At 40.4% G+C, this 16,574-nt stretch overlaps 1 protein-coding gene across 4 annotated transcripts in view; it reads left to right on the forward strand.

Moving 5' to 3' along the window:
- Positions 1 to 16,574, forward strand: part of ASCC1 (activating signal cointegrator 1 complex subunit 1) — a 130,720-nt gene that overhangs the window by 42,683 nt on the left and 71,463 nt on the right. The window lies entirely within an intron of this gene.

Here is a 16,574-nt window from a genome sequence, read left to right on the forward strand (position 1 = left end):
TAGCATCTGCTCTAATTTATATAATCCAATAGAACAAATAGTTGACAGTCCTAGGGGTCACTGAGGAAAAGTTATTTGAATGGGAAAAAAATATCCTGTTAAACAATTGAAGACATTTTGATGGTTGCTTGCTAATCAACTGACCAACTGCTAACCAACTATACCAATCTTTCAGCAGGCATTTTCAAGTGAGAACAGCCTTGACTGGAATTCGGTAATAATTTGGACAGTATTTGAGGGTTGAAAAAAGAGCAGCAGGACGGCCGCAGTGGCTCACACCTGTAATCCCATCCCTTTGGGAGGCCAAGGCAGGTGAATCAGTTGAGCCCAAGAGTTTGAGATCAGCCTGGGCAACCAAAACTTGTGTCTACAAAACATACAAAAATTAGCCAGCCTGGACAACAAAGCAAGATCCTGTCTCAGGAAAAAACAACAACAAAAACAAGCAGCAGAGCTTTCCACTTTTGCTTGGGTTATTATTCAAATCATATGCTCTTCCCGAACTCTTGAAAAGAAGTGTCATATGGATCAGATATTATCTAAGGACATGTTCATTAGGATGTCTGCCTTCAGTCCTGGTTCAGGACTTAAGAAGGTAAGACTCTTCATCTTCTGAAAAAAAAATTGATATTATTAATGTTTATTTCTTTTTTTGAGAAGGTGAATTTATTTTTTTTTATACCTCATGTCAAATACATCAAGTGCTTTTGGGATCTCTGATATGAAAGGTTCTGTTGAAATATCAGGTTATAGTTTACCCTACCTTATGAGTTTTCTATTGCTGTGTAAAAAATTACCACAATCGTAGCAGCCTAAAACCACACCCATGTATTATCTCACAGTTCTCTGGTAGTTTCATAGTACTGCAGGTCGGAAGACCCAGTGGGCTGGACTGGGTTCTCTGCTTAGGGTCTCACAAGGCCAAAATCAAGATGTTGACCAGACTGGTATCTCATCTGGAGGCTCTTGGGAAGAATGAACTTCCATGTGCATTCAGGTTGTTGGCAGAATTCAGATCCTTGTGTCTATACGTCTGAAAGTGCCGTTTCCTTGATACATGGCTGCTCTGGCTTCACCAAATCCTTCTCGTGTCAGATCTGACTTCTGCCACCAGCCAAAGACTCTGCTTTTTAAACAGCTCATGGGTATAGATTAGTCTCATTGGGATAATCTCTCTCTCTTAAAGTCCGCTGTACCGTATAACATAATATAATTCATAGGATTCATACATTATCACAGCCACAGGGTCCACCTACAGCCTGGATTATACCAGGGTAAAAGGTCATTGGGGGTCAGTCTGAGAATTCTATCACAGCTATTAATTTTCATTGTTAAACGTTGTTGTGAAGGTCACATTTTTGGTACAACAGGCAACTTTTCTATGCTCAGGTCTCATTCTATCCTTCTGATCATCCTTCCTTGAACATAATTCTTTCTTCCTTTAAAACAGTCGGCCTCTTTTTCCTCTTTGTTTGGTAGCAGACTTGTCCTTGACCTCACCCTTGGCTCTTCACGTTAACTGAATTTACCTTTTAGGATGGCATTCCCTGAAGTCACCTTTGTTTGTGTTCATCTGTTATATAAGAAATATTATTTGACTGCAGACATTATCACTATCATCCCTGTGCTTCAGTTCCCTGAGCCTGAGTATTTAATGTAGGATTTAGCTGCTCACAGACATTGGCAAGGTATTCTTCATCTGTGTGATCTGCAGATAAGCTGCACCTTGTTTTTTCACTCTTTTCATCTCTTGCATTAAGATTCAAAGATGTCTCATTGCCTACAAGTTCAAGAAGTATATTACAACCCTGTATATCTCTCAATCATTTTTTAGCTAGTAATGCTGCTATAATTCCACTTTATCTCGCAGCAGGGTCCAGTAGAAAGCACATCAGTAATGAAAAATGGTAATTCAAAACCATGTGCAGTGGAACATTTGAAGGCTTATAGATCCATCTGAAGCAACAGGGGATTTCTCAGGCTGCCTAGAGAACCTGAATCGGTTATAGCTGCAGAAACTACATAATTCTGCTCATATTATAACATGGAGGCTTACACTGGTCAGAATGGGTAATGGGTCTGCATCCCCCTGATTCCCTCAGGCAGGGTTTTTTTTCCAGTTAGTATTAGTCACTGAAGAAGAAAATGTTTATATAAAAGCTTTAGTGTATAATTTAGGATTTTTCATGTATAAGGGGAATTGTAGGATTCGTAGTTATCTTTTGAACTGATTTAGAATGAAGATGGGATAGTTGTCTTTGGTTGTAAGGAAAATTGTAAAACCCCCCAAGTTCTGATGTTGGGTAGGAAAATAAGAAAAGGAAATATTTACAAGATGCATATATTGTCCCATTTCGTTGGAGATACTAGTTTTGAACAGGTTTTTGTGTCTTACTGATTCATGCACTAGTTATTAAGTGTCTACTTTATGCCAGGTATACATAACATATAGGACATATTATGTGCCAACAGTGGACTCTACTCTTAAGGATCCCATACTCTAGGGTGTGGGAAATAGACTTCTTCCAGAAATAGTTACCGTGTTGTGAGATAAGTGCTACTAGATAAGTGCAGTGGGTACCCAGAGGAGAAATTCTGTAGTGGTTGGAGAAGGCCTGATAAGGGAACTGACAACTGAACAGTCTGGAAGGGACAGGAGTTTGTGCCAGGCTGGCAAATGGGGGCAGGGAGCATTCTGCACAGAGGAAATGTCACTTGTGAGGTATTCAGGGGAGAGTGAGGAATTTGTTAAGGCTGGTACTTAGATAGAGTAAGGAAGAGGTAGGAGTTAAGAGTGGAAATGACATGGCACCCAAGTTGTGAAAGCTCTTGTGTGGGTTAAGGATTTTGAATGTAATATCCTATAGATAGTAAGAAAATAGTTAAGGCTGGGCATGGTAGCTCACACCTGTAATCTTAACACTTTGGGAGGCTGAGATGGGAGGATCCCTTGAGTCCAAGAGTTTGAAACCAGCCTGGGCAACATAATGAAACTCCGTGTCTACAAAAAATAAAAAAAATTAGCCAGGCATGGTGGTGTGTACCTGTGGTCCCAGCTACTTGGGAGACTGATGTGGGAGGAGGATTGCTTGAGTCCAGAGTTAGAGGTTACAGTAGCCATGATTGTGCCACTGCACTCTAGCCTGGGTGACAGAGCGAGACTCTGTCTCCAAAAGAAAGAAAGAAACAAACTAGTTAAGATTTTAAGCAAGGACTGTGATGAACTTAGCACCGTAGAAAAAAAATTGAAGGCAGTGTGGAGGATGTCTTGAGAGGTAAGGAGTTGGGCACCAAGGCAGGTACCAGTTGGGAGGCTATCGATACTGTCTATTGAAAGAAGACTAGGGTTTGTGGCATATTCAGGAGGGGATATATTCCAAAGTTATTTCAGAGTTCTGCTCTGAAGTGGAGATAATAATGGTATTTATGTTACATTGTTGATATGAAGAGTAAATGAGTTAATAAGCTTAAGGTGTTTGGAGCAGAGTATGGCACATAGTGCCGAATAAATGTTATTGTTGTTATAATTATTGCTGTACCAAGTAAGACTTGTAGTAATCCCATGGGTTACAAAATGGAGGGGAGGGAAGGGGTGGCATTAAGAAGCAGCAACAGATCTCTCTTGCGCTGTTAACCCATCAGAAACGTGAGAGGGACCAGGGTCTGTCTTTGGGAATAAATGTAAGTTGAGTAGATGCCTTGCTAACTAGTGCTTTCAAGTAACTATGGAGGAATAGTGAAGCTTTTAGAAGAGTAGGCTGAAGGATTCTTTGTGCTCATCTAAGGTAAGTGGGGTGGTGCATCCTTTAGTGAGGGGAGATGCTCTTCACTCCTCTTTAATGGGTAAAGATCTTTAGACAATGCATGAGAAGTTCTTTTCTCTAGTCAATATAAAAGCCCGTGCTTGAATATTTGTCCACGTTTTAAGAACCTCTCCGCTTTCTTGTAATTATGTATGAATAAATAGAATTTATAAGCCAGGAGAAACAAAACCCTTTTTTCTAAAGCTTATACAGCTTAACACAGTATTTCATTAATAACACATAGTGACTTGCAAATCAAAGTCAGCTTTTCTGAACATTCTTAAAGAATAATGGAAATGACTCAGCAGAGCCTAATTTAGCTTTCAGTGCTGCTTTAAAAGGGAGAGCAAAGATGGCATTTGTCTAGTACTGCACAGTCATGTAAAAAGGAAGAGGGGGAAGCTTGCATTTATTCCATAGTGCCAGAGACTTCATATGTGTTTCATTTAATCCACAGAGCAAACCTGAGAGAGAAGTATTGTCTGTTTTATAGATGATGAAATTAAGCTTCATAGCAACTGAGTAACTCGCCTAGGGTCATGCTGCTTATAGGTGGCAGAATTTGAACATAGGCCTGTCTGGTCGCACAGCCAAATGCTCTTTTCATCACTTTGTCTTATTTGAATAACTTCTTTAGATGAATGAACTTCATATCACCTGCCCAGAAACAATTCTACAGGATTTGGCCATAGAAAAAGAAAGAAAATACAACGAGTATAGGGGAAGCATGCATATTTTCTCTTTTTCTTTGCATAGAATATCAGAAAGTGAATTGGTAGATCCCTCACACATAATCTATCTTGTTAGCAGATTATTTAGGTTTTGTGGGAACATGTAAAAAGTTTGTAGGTCCTTTGACTTACAGGTAAACCAGGCCACCTCCCTTATTTTACAGAGGAGGAAGCCGAGGCTGGAGAAGTGACATGACCTGCCTAATTACAGCTGGTTTGTGACAAAGTTAGAATTAGAACCCTAGGCTCTCTACTCCAGGTTAAAGGCACAAACCTTTGTTATACCTGGAGTTCCTAAAAGATGATATATGTGAATATGATTTGAGAATTATTTTTTGTCTCTGGCAAGTGGCATGTACCATCAAGGCAGAGGGCTATAAATTATTTACATTCTGTATGCTACACATTTGGATCAGATTCTTCACTATCATGTAGTGGAGTGTGAGCTTACAGGTCTATGTCTGGAGAGAGGCCTCCCTTCTACTTGCTGACAGCTCTGGCAGTTGCACCTGTGTTATATCCCATCTCATGGAAAGGATGGTTGAGCTTTAAGGAAGCAGAGAATGTTTCATGATGGGCTAATCCATACTGCTCTCTACTGGGCTTTTCCCCAAGCTTGATATCTGTAGATTTTATTATGTCTTGTTAATTGTTCCTACTGATAGTATTATTAGCAGTTCTGTCCCACTCGAGCCTAGGGTGCTGGATTAAAAGTGATACCAGTGAAGGGCCTGTGTTGATGTGGTGACTGCTAGTGGTAAATCATGAGCTGCAGTTTGAATGAGAGGGCTAAGGTCCGTGCACCCAGGACTGATGAGTCAGGACATGACCTTGAACTCAGTGAACTGTGACTTAGGTATGTACATAAGTTTTCTTTAGAGGAAGCTTTTGCATGCATGGATGAGGCCTTATTTAACAAGAAAGAAACTGAGGCTCAGTGATGTTGTGACTTAGCCATAAAGAAACATGTTTATTTTCATAAACAAAACTGCCCCAGGAAATTCCTGTTACTTCACCCTTTGCTTCTCCCTGCTGGGTGGAAGGTCAATACCATTAGAACTTTCAGGCGCCAGCCTGGGTGGCCAGCCTAATGGAGTAAGATAGTTCCAGCTCCAAGTAATGGCGAACTTGGAGCAGGGCCCAGTGTAATTAAACCCCTGCAGTAAAGAATTTGATGTTGGTTGGTCTTCATTCATCTCAGTGAATGGGCTTGCGGCAGGAATATGATATATTCTGAGCAAAGAAAAACAGTGGCTCTAGAGATTTATGCCGTTGCCTTGAAGATTGTTTGGTTCCAAATTAAATTTAGGTAATTCAGTAAAAGTTTCTCTTGGTAGATGGCGTTGTGAGGTAGGGCAGAATTTAGAGCGTTTCTCCATTCATTAAAAGACTGTCCAGTGGAGTTACTTGTAAATTATGTAGTCTACAGTAGAGTTAAGGATTATTTGAACCCTTATGACTCATAATTCCAAAAAGGACTTTCGATCGTGTGACCCTTAGGTGTCCTGTCTGTACCTTGTGTTGCTCCATTGCTTTCTGTGTGTTTTGTTTCCCTGTACTCGGTGTTTTCTTGGCAAGTAAACTCAAGTTGACTAGAGTGCTAGGCTCCCAAAGGGTAAGGCAGGGAAAGCAAAGTTGTAAACTTCCTTTTTCTAGCTGGGTATTAGGGCAAATTTATGCAAGAGAAAGTTGAAGAATACAGAGAAAGAAAAAGGAAGAAAGAGCAATGGAATATCAAAGTGACTGAGATAGTAAGCTGGGAATTTTAAACCATTAGGCCATTTTCCTCTTATGTTTCCTAGTCATTTCCAGGTCTAGAAAGGTCCTTGTGTGCACTTTCAGGCCTTTAGAATTGAGTCTGGCTCTACTAGCTAAGTCTTGATTTGGCATGCCAGTGACAGGGCATTTCTTTCCTTCGTTTTTCTCTCTCGTCACTATATTTTATATATAAAAAATATATAATATAAAAATATATAAATATTATATATAATATAAAAATACATATATATTTAGAGGAACTAGTGTAATTTTACCTTTAAAAAGTCTCAACATTGGCCTGGGTGCAGTGGCTCATGCCTGTAATCCCAGCGCTTTGGGAGGCTGAGGCCAGCGGATCACTTGAGGCCAGGAGTTCAAGACCAGCCTTGTCAACATAGCGCAACCCCATTTCTACAAAAGAAAAAGAAAAAAGGAAAAAAAAGCCCAACATCTATAAAAGCTTAAAACAAACTGTTTCCTCTTTTATTTGTGCTTAGAGTTTTTCTTTTTTTTTTTGAGACTGAGTTTTGCTCTTTTGCCCAGACAGCAGTGCAGTGCTGCAATCTTGGCTCACTGCAACCTCCGCCTTCCGGGTTCAAGCGATTTTCCTGCACCCAGCCTTGTGCTTAGAGTTTTTCTTAAAAAACTTCAAAATTGTTAAATGTAACACACATTAGAAGACGATACAGAACAAATGGATGCTTTTATAACCACCGTGCAGGCTGGAGATACTATCTTATCAGCACCCTAGACTTCCTTGTCTTGCCTTTGTCTTCTTTCCCTGAAGGGTAACCACTGTCCCAACTTTTACAGTAATCACATCCTTAGTTTTTTTTAGTTTTATCACCCAAGTGTATTTCCCCAAAGATGCCTTAAAAAACATTTTGGGAAGGGGGCATGTGACAGGCAGAACAATGGCCCTCCAAAGATATTCATATCCTAATACCAAAACCAGTGACTATTACCTTTTATGGCAAAAGAGACTTTGAGATGCGATAAAGTTAAGTATGTTGAGATGGGTCTTTATAAGGGGGAGTCGGGCTGGGCGCGGTGGCTCACGCATGTAATCCCAGCACTTTGGGAGGCCGAGGTGGGCAGATCACTTGAGGTCAGGAGTTCGAGATCAGCCTGGCCAACATGGTGAAACCCCATGTCTACAAAATTAGCCGGACGTGGTGGCGGGTGCCTGTAATCCCAGCTACTCAGGAGGCTGAGGCAGGAGAATAGCTTGAAGCCAGGAGGCGGAGGTTGCAGTGAGCCGGGATCTTGCCATTGTACTCCAGCCTGGGCGACAGAGCAGGACTCCATCTGAGAAAAAAAAAGAGGAAGTCAGGAAGGTCAGAGTCAGAGAAGGAGAGGTGACAATTAAAGTGAAGATTGGAGTGATGTGACTCTGAGCCAAGACATTCAGGTAGCCTCTAGAAGCTAGAAAGGTCAAGGAAATGATTTGCCCTGGAGCCTCCGCAAGGAATGCAGCCCTGCTGACTCATGTTAGACTTCTGACCTCCAGAAGATGGTAGGATAAGTTCGTATTGTTGTAAGCCACAAAGTTTGTGGTAATTTGTTATAGCACCAATAGAGAATTTATACAGGAAATAGTTTTAAACTCAGAAAAGTTGAAGAAAAGAATAGTATCCTTTATTCAGATTCACCTATTGTTAATATTTCACTATTTGTTTTAGTATTCCATTTTTATCTTTCTGAACTGCTTTAGAGTCAGTTGCACATGTCATAGCCCTTTAATCCTAAATATTTTGAAATATTTTAATTAAAAATATTGGGAGTGTGGGGTCTTGCTATATTGTCCAGGCTAGTTTTGAATTCCTGGTCTCAAGCTATCCCCTCCACCTCAGCCTCCTGAGCAGCTGAGACTATAGGCGTGCACCACTGTGTCTGGCAAAATTTTTTTATGCATAATAATGTTATAGTTCTCAACCTCAATACATTTAACGTTGATAGTTTTATCTAATTTACCATCCATGTTCAAATTTTGTCACTTAATCCAATAATATCCTTTGTAACATTTTTTCCCTCACTAGTTTGGGATTCAGTCTAGGATTAGGTGTTGTATTTAATTGTCATGTTTCTAGCGTCCTTGAATCTGGAACATTTCCACAGGCTTTCTTTGTCTGCCTTTCTTCTGCTGTCACCCAGGGTGTAGTGCGGTGGTGTGAGCACCACTGCACCTTGAACTCCTGAGCTCAAGTGATCCTCCTGAGTAGCCAGGATTCCAGGCACGGTGCCACACCGGCTCTTTGTCTTTCTTGACATTGGCTTTTTAAATAGAATGCTTCTCACTTTTGATCTGTCTGGCATTTCCTTATGAGTAGACTTAGGCATTCCTGGATGGAGCATTGCATAAGTGATGATGTGTCCTTCTTAGAGTATATAGTGTCCCTCATTGGTGATGTTAATTTTGACACTATCCAGTCAGTGTTGATTAATTTCTTTATAATTACTATATTTTTACCTTTCAACCGATAAGCAATCTATAAGAGGACATTTTAAGACTATGCAAATATTCTACTCCTCAACAAAATTGCTCCTTAGATTTAACATCCTTTAATGATTCTTGCCTGAATTTTTTTTTTTTTTTTTTTTTTTTTTTTTTTGAGACGGAGTTTTGCTCTTGTCACCCAGGCTGTAGTGCAATGGCACGATCTTGTCTCACTGCAACCTCTGCCTCCTGGGTTCAAGCAATTCTCCTGCCTCAGCTTCTTGAGTAGCTGGGATTATAGGCACGTGACACCATGCCCTGCTAATTTTTGTGTTTTTAGTAGAGACGGGGTTTCACCATGTTGGCCAGGCTGGTCTCAAACTCCTGGTTTCAGGTGATCCGCCCGCCTTGGCCTCCCAAAGTGCTGGGATTACAGGCGTGAGCCACCACGCCCGGCCTTGTGTTTGTTGATTCTTTTTTAACCCCCTCTAGTGTGGATTTGATATTCATTTAAAATACAGTTGGGTTTATTTTTAGTTTACTTTCAAATTAGGTTTCTTTCCCGTTTCCATACTTGTTTATTTTATGTTTGAATATGTAGACCATTAACGTGCTTCCAAAAGTCAAAACTATGTAAGAGGCATACATACCCAGAAGTGTCACACATTCTTGTATTCTTTCTGCCCCTTTCTTCTTCATCCCTTGTGAAGGACCAATATCATTGTTTTCTGGTTTATTTGTCCTGTGTTTGTTTTTGTAAAAATAAGCATATATATATTAATGTATGTTTTCTTATTTTCCCTTCTTTCTTAAACAAATGGTAGCAAATGTAGAAGCTCTTCTGCACTTGTCTTTTTTTTTTTGAGACAGGGTCTTGCTCTGTCACTCAGGCTGGAGTGCAGTGGCACTATCACAACTCACTGTAGCCCCAACCTCTGGGACTCAAGTGATCCTCCTACTTCAGCCTCCTGAGTAGCTGGAACTACTGGCATGCATGTGCCACCACACCTGGCTAATTTTTGTATTTCTTGTGTAGATGGGGTTTCACCATGTTACCCGGGCTGGTATCAAGTATTCTGCCCACCTTGACCTCCCAAAGTGCTGGGATTGCAGGTGTGAGGCACCCTGCCCTGTCCTGCACTTTGCTTTTCTCATTTGATAATAGGTCCTGAAAAATCACTCCAGATCATTTTATACATGTGTTTATACATAGTTTTCAACCATTCTATACTTGAGCATTTAAGTGTTTTGCAGTAATGCTGTAATGTCTAACCTCATGCATACATATTTTACGTTGTTGATGTATCTTCAGGATAAATGCCTAGAAGTAGGATTGTTGGGTATATTAATCTGCTCAGGCTGCTGTCATAGAATACCACAGACTGGGTGGCTTCAACAATAGAAATTTGTTTTCTCTTAGCTCTAGAAACTGGAAGACTAAGATCAAGGTGCTGGCAGGATTGTTTTCTGGTATAGCCTCTTCCTGGCTTGCAGATGGCCACCTGCTTGCTGTGTCCTCACGCGACTGTTTCTCTTTGCTGGCCTTTTCTCTGTGCTTTCTCACTCATGGTGTTTCTTCTTCTGAATAAAGACACCAGTCCTGTTGGATTAAGGCCCCACCCTTATGGCCTTGTTTAACTTTATCCCCAAAAGGCCCTGTCTCCAAATACATTTACATTGAGTGGAAGGGCTTCAGCATATGAATTTGGGGGGCACACAATTCAGTCTAGAGCATTGGGTCAGATGGTAAATACTTATTTATGGTGTCTTTTGTTTTGTTAGATATTGCCAAATCTCCTTCCACAGGGATTGTACCATTTTGCATTTCTGCTAGCAATGTATGAAAGTGCCCGTGTCCCTACAGCCTCTCCAACAGAGTGTATTGTGAAGCTTTTGAATTTTTGTCAGTTTGATGGGTGAGAAATGGTATTCAGTGTAGTTTTAATTTGCATTTTTTAAATGAGCAAAATTATATGTCTTTCTACATGTTCGAGTCATTTTTATATCTTTATTCTTGTGAAGTATCTGTCTTTTGCCTATTGTTCAATAGCATTTTGAGTTTTTTCTTTTATTTTTAAAAGTATTTTATTTTATTTATTTATTTATTTTTTTGATGGAGTCTCGCTCTGTCACCCGGGCTGGAGTGCAATGGCACGATCTCGGCTCACTGCAACCTCCACCTCCCAGGTTCAAGTAATTCTCCTGCCTCAGCCTCCTGAGTAGCTGGAACTACAGGCGCGTGCCACCACGCCCGGCTAATTTTTTTGTATTTTTAGTAGAGACAGGGTTTCACCGTGTTAGCCAGGATGGTCCCGATCTCCTGACCTCGTGATCCCCCTGCCTTGGCCTTCCAAAGTGCTGGGATTACAGGCGTGAGCCACCACCAGTGAGCTCACCAGGTGTGGTAGCTTCAGGTGGGAGGCCTGCTTAAGGCCAGCAGTTTGAAACTAGCCTGGGCAACATAATGAGACCCCATTTCTACAAAAATTAAAAAAAAAATTAGCTAGGTGTGGTGATGTGAGCTTGTAGTCCCAGCCACCGGGAGGCTGAGGAGAGAGGATCGCTTGAGGCCAGGAGTTTGAAGCTGCAGGATTCATGATCATGCCACTGCACCCCAGCTTGGGTGACAGAGGAGACCTTGTCTTAAAAAAAAAGAAGACGTAGACACAACTTATTTAACAGCTTCTTTAAGGTGTAATTTACATACCATACAATTAATTCATTTTAAGTGTACAATTTAGTGATTTTAAATAAATTTACAGAGTTGTGCAGTCATTACCACAATTCAGCTTTAGAACGTTTCCATCACCCTAAAAAGATCCCTTGTGCCTGTTTGCCGTCCCACTCCTCACCACAGGCAACTGTTAACCTGCTTTCAGTCTCTTTAGATTTGTCCTTTCTGGACATTTCATATAGATAGAATCATATAATACATAGTCTTTTGCATCTGGCTTCTTTTATTTAGCATGATATTTTGAGGTTTATCTATATTTTTGCATGTGTTAGTAGTTCATTACTTTTGATTTCTGAATAGTGTTGCATATATGGCTAGCCTACATTTTGTTTATTCATTCACCAGTTGGTGGACTTGTGGATTGTTCCTACTCTTTGGCTATTATAAATAATACTGCTGTGAGATTCATGTACACATCTTGAGGTGGATCTTTGTTTTCATTTCGCTGGGTAGAATCCTAGGAGTGAAATGTCTGCGTTGTATTTTTTTTGTATGAATTTTTGTAAATTTATGTTTAATTTTTTGAGTAACTGCCAAACTGTTTTCCAAAGTGGCCGTGCCATTTTACAAATTTATATTTTACAAAGTGGCTGCTCAGTTTTTCCGTATCCTCATCTACACTTGTTATTGTTTATCTTTTTGATTATAATAATTCTGATGGGTGTGAGGTGATATCTCATTTTGGTTTTGATTTGCATTTCTTTAATGACTAATGATGTTGAGCCTCTTTTCATAAGTTTATTAGCCATTAGTATATCCTCTTTGGGAAAATATCTGTTCAAATCTTTAGCTTATTTTAAAATTGGATTATGTATCTTTTTATTGTTAAAGAATTTTTTATGTTTATATTTATCAGATGTAGGATTTGCAAATGTTTTTCTCCCAAATATTTTTCTCTGTGGCTTATCTTTTCATTTTCTTGATGGTATCTGTTGAAGCACAAGTTTTAAATTTTGATTAAGTTCACTTTATCCATTTTTTTTTCTTTTATGGATTATGCTTTTGGTGTCATATCTTAAAAAAGGCAGATATTGTGGTTTTTTTTTTTTTGTAGAGAAAAAAACTCAATTATGTTGTATTTTTTCTCTACAAAAAGGAACATGTTTGCCAGGCTGGTCTTGAACTGGTCTAAGTTGCCTAGGCTGGTCTTGAACTCCTGGCCTCAAGTGATCCTTCCGCTTTGGCTTCCCAAAGTGCTGAGGTTTCAGGCATGAGCTACTGTACCTGGCTAGAAAAGGCGGATGTTAAAATCACTTTCCTATCATAGAATTATGAGATTCTCTTTATTCTCAGGCCTAATTTAGTGATTAGATCCACTTATTGAGTGAGCTGTGTTGAAATGCATAAGGACTTGCCTCTGGGTGGTGGTCCTATGGTCTTAGCCCACTTTGGGCAACTATTACTAGGAAGGCTATGTATATAATATTGATCAAAAGTATAGACTTTAGGGCCTGACTGCCTGGGTTTGAATTTTGACCTCATCTCTTCCTAGCAATGTTACCTTGGGAAAGTGGCTTAATTTCTCAGTGCCTCAGTTTCCTCATCTGTAAAGTATGGATGATAATAGTGCTTCCCTCATAAGATATTTGTCTATACATTGCATAGAAAACGTTTGGAGGAGAGCAAGGGCCCAACAAATATTACCGTTATTGCTGGGGAGCAATTCTCAATTGTAGTTTGGGATGGAGTTATGCATATTAAAATCATTTGAGGGGCTTTGCATGCCTTTTCTAATGTGGCAGTCCATGGGTTAGAGAAGCTGGGGTGATAAGCCTTGCACTTAGCCTTCCTTGACACATTTAAAGCTGATTGTTCCTTACAATCACTTTCATTAAATGAGGCAATTTGGGTTGATGTGTGGAATCACAAAACTTTTCATCAGATGTAAAAATAGCTGAAGCTCCATTAACACTTAGAAAACGAAGAATCAACTAACTGCTGTTGCCAAGGCAAATATTAGGCAGTAAGCCTTAGGTAAACCAAGAACAGGATGTAAGCTATTCACACTTGATAAAGTACCTGTCTCTGCCTTTGGAGCATTTTAGTAGGCCAGAGACCTGATTATACAATAAGAACTTGCAATTCAGCGATAGGACTCCTGTTTCATTCCTGTTGGAATAGAAGAGCTTCAGCTTGGCCGGGCGCGGTGGCTCATGCCTGTAATCCCAGTACTTTGGGAGGCCGAGGCGGGCGGATCACCTGAGGTCGGGAGTTTGGGACCAGCCTGACCAACATGGAGAAACCCCATCTCCACTAAAAACACAAAATTAGCCAGGCATGGTGGCGCATGCCTGTCAATCTCAGCTACTCAGGAAGGCTGAGGCAGGCAAATCACTTGAACCTGGGAAGCGGAGGTTGCGGTGAGCCAAGATTGAGCCATTGTACTCCAGCCTGGGCAACAAGAGCGAAACTCTGTCTCAAAAAAAAAAAAAAAAGAGCTTCAACTTTTTTTTTCTTGTTTTCATTTGCAGAATGAGATTAATGAAATTTGAGACCTACCTTCCTTTAAAAGGGACCCATGGTCCGATATGGGTATAGTATCAATAATTTATAAAGAATTCTTAAAACTCAACAATAAAAAGACAGTTTTTAAATGGGCAAAAGATTTTAGTAGACATTTCTCCAGAGAAGATGTACAAATATCCAAAAAGCACATGAAAAGATGTCATCATCATTGATCGTTAGTGAAATGCAAGTCAAAACCACAATGTAGTACCACTTTATACCCACAAGGATTGCTATCTTTTTTTTAAAAAGCAAGTGTCAGTGAAGATGTGGGGAAACAGGAACCTTCATACATTGCTGCTGGGAATGTTTGTTAGTTCAGCCAATGTAGAGAATGGTTTGGTGGTTTCTCAAAAGTTAAACATAGAATTGCCATGTGACCCAGCAGTTCTGCTCCTGGGTATATACCCCAAATAACTGAAAACATATGTTAACACAGAAATTTATACACAAATGTTTATAGCAGCATTATTCCTAATAGCAAAGGTGCAAAAAACCCAAATCTTCATCAATAAATGAATTAGTAAACACATTTGGGTACATACATACACTAAAATATTATTTAACTCTAAAAAGGAGTGAAGCAGTGATAATGCTACAGCTTGGATGAACCTTGAAAACATCATGCTAAATGAAAGAAGCTGGTCACAGAGGTCTTACATTGTATGATTCTTTCTATATAATATATCCAGAATAGATAAATCCAAAGAGACAAAAAGCAAACTAGAGGTCACTAAGGGATGGGGCATGGAGAAAGAGGAGTGATTATTTATTTAAATGGGTATGAGGGCTGGTCATGGTGGCTCATGCCTATAATCCCAGCACTTTGGGAGGCTGAGATGGGCGGATCACCTGAGGTCAGGAATTGGAGACCAGCCTGTCCAACATGGTAAAACCCCGTCTACAAAAAATCAAAAAATTAGCCAGGAGCGGTGGCAGGCACCTGTAATCCCAGCTACTCAGGAGGCTGAGGCAGGAGAATTGCTTGAACCCGGGAGGCAAAAGTTGTAGCGAGCCAAGATCTCACCATTGCACTCTAGCCTGGATGACAAAGCAAGACTCCATCACAAAAAATAAAAATAAAAATAAATAAAGTAAATAATGGATATGGAATGCTTTTATCAGATGATAAAGTTTTGCTACTAAAGAATGCACAACATTGAATACACGAAATATAAATACTGCTGTATTGCACACTTTAAAATGGTTAATTTTATATTATGCAAATTTCACCTCAATTTTAGGGATTCATGAGGTATATTTACTTTTTTGTGCTTCCCAGAGCCAAAATTTTTTTTTGGAGACGGAGTGAGTCTCACTCTGTCACCCAGGCTGGAGTGCAGTGGTGCGATCTCGGCTCACTGCAACCTCTTCCTCCCGAGTTCAAGCAATTCTCCTGCCTCAGCCTCCCTAGTAGCTGGGATTACAGGCACACACCACCACACCCGGCTAATTTTTGTATTTTTAGTAGAGACAGGGTTTTGCCATGTTGGTCAGTCTGGTCTCGAACTCCTGACCTCAGGTGATACTGCCTGCCTCAGCCTCCCAAAGTGCTGGGATTACAGGTGTGAGCCACCGTGGCCAGCCAGAATTTCATTCCTTTTTGAGGCTGAAAAATATTCCACTGTGTGTCTATACTATGGTTTGTTTATCCATTCATCTGTTGATATACATTTGGGTTATTTCCATCTTTTGGCTGTTGTGAGTAGTGCTTCTGGAAACATGCATGTACATGTATTTGAGTCCCTTTTTCAGTTCTCTTGGGCATATACCTAGGAGTAGAATTGCTAGGTCATGTGATAATTCTATGTTTAACTTTTTGAGGAACTGCCAAACTCTTTTTCACAGAGGCTGAGTCATTTTACCTTCCTAGCAACAATGTATGAGGGTTCCAATTTCTACACATCCTCGCCAGCACTTGTCATTTTCCATTATTTTGATTTTAGTGGGTGTGAAATGGTACCTCATAGTGGTTTTGATTTGCATTTCCCTAAGTGACTAATGATGTTCATGTGCTTGTTAGCCAGTTCTGCTTGTTAGCCATTTGTATTTTTGCCTTGGAGAAAAGTCTATTCCAGTCCTTCCTTTTCCCTTTTTTTTTTTTTTTTTTTTTTTTTTTGGAGACAGAGTCTCACTTTGTCACCCAGGCTGGAGTGCAATGGCGTGATCTTGGCTCACTGCAACCTCTGCCTCCCGGGTTTAAGTGATTCTCCTTGTCAGCCTCCTGAGTATGTGGGATTACAGGTGCCTGCCACCACACCCAGCTAATTTTTGTATTTTTAGTAGAGATGGGGTTTCACCATGTTGGTCAGGCTGGTCTTGAACTCCTTATCTCAAGTGATCCACCCCCCTCAGCCTCCCAAAATGTTGGGATTATAGGCGTGAGCCACTGTGCCTGGCCCCTTTTCCCATTTTAAAATTGGGTTCCACTGGGTTCTGTGGCTCACACCCATAATCCCAGCTATGCAGGAGGCTGAGGCAGGAGGATCGCTTGAGCCCAGGAGTTTGAGGTTACAGTGAGCTGTGATTGCACCACTGCAGTCCAGTCTGGGTGACAGCAAGACCCAGTCTCTTAAAAAATAAAAAAATAGGGCCAGGCGCGGTGG

The sequence above is a fragment of the Pongo pygmaeus genome, chromosome 8 (assembly GCF_028885625.2).
Source record: "Pongo pygmaeus isolate AG05252 chromosome 8, NHGRI_mPonPyg2-v2.0_pri, whole genome shotgun sequence".
Classification (NCBI taxonomy): domain Eukaryota; kingdom Metazoa; phylum Chordata; class Mammalia; order Primates; family Hominidae; genus Pongo; species Pongo pygmaeus.